Source organism: Triticum aestivum, chromosome 1D, assembly GCF_018294505.1.
Source record: "Triticum aestivum cultivar Chinese Spring chromosome 1D, IWGSC CS RefSeq v2.1, whole genome shotgun sequence".
NCBI lineage: Eukaryota > Viridiplantae > Streptophyta > Magnoliopsida > Poales > Poaceae > Triticum > Triticum aestivum.
The window spans coordinates 250336911-250340076 of record NC_057796.1 but is presented as its reverse complement, the minus strand read 5'-3'; positions in this window follow the sequence as shown (position 1 = coordinate 250340076).

Here is a 3166-nt window from a genome sequence, read left to right as displayed (position 1 = left end):
TTTCGGTTTCGTTTCGTTCATGCGATATGTGCAAATCTTGGAACGTCTTTTGCATTTAGTTTTCACTTTTCTTTGATGCACCATGCTGGTATGAGATAGTCCATGGTTGATTTGTATAATGCTCATTGCACTTCACTTATATCTTTTGAGTATGGCTTTATAGAATGCTTCATGTGCTTCACTTATATCATTTGAAGTTTGGATTGCCTGTTTCTCTTCACATAGAAAACCGCCATTTGTAGAATGCTCTTTTGCTTCACTTATATTTGTTAGCGTGGGCATATCTTTTGTAGACAGAATTAAAACTCTCTTGCTTCACTATATCTATTTAGAGAGTTGACAGGAATTGGTCATTCACATGGTTAGTTATAAAATCCTACATAAAACTTGTAGATCGCTGAATATGATATATTTGATTCCTTGCAATAGTTTTGCGATATAAAGATGGTGATATTAGAGTCATGCTAGTGGGTAATTGAGAATTTGAGAAATACTTGTGTTGAGGTTTGCAAGTCCCGTAGCATGAACGTATGGTAACCGTTGTGTAACAAATCTGAAGCATGAGGTGTTTCTTTGATTGTCTTCCTTATGTGTGGCGGTCAGGGACGAGCAATGGTCTTTTCCTACCATTCTATCCCCCTAGGAGCATGCGCTTAGTACTTTGTTTCAATGACTAATAGATTTTTGCAATATGTATGTGAGTTCTTTATGACTAATGTTGAGTCCATGGATTATACGCACTCTCACCTTTCCATCATTGCTAGCCTCTTCGGTACCGGGCATTGCCCTTTCTCACCTCGAGAGTTGGTGCAAACTTCGCTGGTGCATCCAAACCCCGTGATACGATACACTCTATCACAGATAAGCCTCCTTATATCTTCCTCAAAACAGCCACCATACCTACCTATCATGGCATTTCCATAGCCATTCCGAGATATATTGCCATGCAACTTCCATCATCATCATATACATGACTTGAGCATTTATTGTCATATTGCTTTGCATGATCGTAAGATAGCTAGCATGATGTTTTTATGGCTTGTCCGTTTTTTGATGGCATTGCTACGCTAGATCATTGCACATCCCGATACACCGCCGGAGGCATTCATATAGAGTCATATCTTTGTTCTAGTATCGAGTTGTAAGTAAATAAAAGTGTGATGATCATCATTATTAGAACATTGTCCCATGTGAGGTTATCAAAATAAAAGTGGCCAAAGAAGCCCCCCCCCCAAAAGAGAGAGAGAGAGGCCAAAGAAGCCTAAAAAAGAGGAAAAAATGAGAGAAAAGAGAGAAGGGACAATGTTACTATCCTTTTAGCACACTTGTGCTTCAGAGTAGCACCATGCTCTTCATATAGAGAGTCTCTTGATTTATCACTTTCATATACTAGTGGGAATTTTCATTATAGAACTTGGCTTGTATATTCCAACGATGGGCTTCCTCAAATGCCCTAGGTCTTCATGAGCAAGCAAGCTGTATCGGCACCCACTTAGTTTCAATTTGAGCTTTCATACACTTATAGCTCTAGTGCATCCGTTGCATGGAAATCCCTACTCCTCACATTGACATCAATTGATGGGCATCTCCATAGCCCATTGATTAGCCGCGTCGATGTGAGACTTTCTTCCTTTTTTGTCTTCTCCGCACAACCTCCATCATCATATTCTATTCCACCTATAGTGCTATATCCATGGCTCACGCTCATGTATTGCGTGAAAGTTGAAAAGGTTTGAGAACATCAAAAGTATGAAACAATTGCTTGTCTTTTCATCGGGGTTGTGCATGATTTGAACATTTTGTGTGAAGAAGATGGAGCATAGCCAAACTATATGATTTTGTAGGGATGAACTTTCTTTGGCCATGTTATTTTGAGAAGACATGATTACTTTATTAGTATGCTTGAAGTATTATTGTCTTAATGTCAAATGATAGACTATTGATTTGAATCACTCGTGTCTTAATATTCATGCCATGATTAGATTACATGATCAAGATTATGCTAGGTAGCATTCCACATCAAAAATTATTTTTTTATCATTTACCTACTCGAGGACGAGCAGGAATTAAGCTTGGGGATGCTGATACGTCTCCGTCGTATCTATAACTTTTTATTGTTCCATGCCAATATTCTACAACTTTACATACTTTTGGCAACTTTTTATACTATTTTTGGGACTAACATATTGATCAAGTGCCCAGTGCCAGTTCCTATTTGTTGCATGTTTTATTGTTTCGCAGAAAATCCATATAAAACGGAGTCCAAACGGGATAAAAACTGACGGAGATTTTTTTTGGAATATATGTGAATTTTGGGAAGTGAAATCAACGCGAGACGATGCCCGAGGGGCCCACGAGCGTGAGGGGCACGCCCCAGGGGGTCAGGCGCGCCCTGGGCCCTCGTAGCCACCACATAAGGCGGTTGGTGCCTTTCTTTCTCCGCAAGAAAGCCAATATCCGGATAAAAATCGTGTCCAAATTTCAGCCCAATCGGAGTTACGGATCTCTGGGGATATCAGAAACGGTGAAAGGGCAAAATCAGGGAACGCAAAAACAGAGAGAGACAGAGAGACAGATCCAATCTCGGAGGGGCTCCGCCATGGAAGCCATGGACCAGGGGGTAAACCCTTCTCCCATCTAGGGGGAAGGTCAAGGAAGAAGAAGAAGAAGGAGGGGGGCCCTCTCTCCCTCTCTCCCGGTGGCGCCGGAACGTCGCCGGGGCCATCATCGTGTGACGGCGATCTACACCAACACCTCCGTCATCTTCACCAACATCTTCATCACCTTCCCCCATCTATCTAAAAAGGTCCACTCTCCCGCTGTCGGATTTCGGGTTCCGGCAGACCCTTGAGGTTCGAACACTGGGGTGCGCGCGGAGATCTCTCCCCTACCGATCTGCGACCGATCTCCTTGCGTGATCTAAGCTAGAAACGATGAACAACACAAGGGACACGAGATTTATACTGGTTCGGGCCACCGTTGTGGTGTAATACCCTACTCCAGTGTGTGGTGTGGTGGATTGCCTCAGGGGCTGATGAGGAACAGTACAAGGGAAGAACGGCCTCGCGAGAGGTGTTCTTGATCTGGTGCGATGAACTACTTGGGTGAGTTCGATCGCCTCTCTCTAGCTACTTCCTCTAGATTACTTTCAGATCAGGTCTCTCCT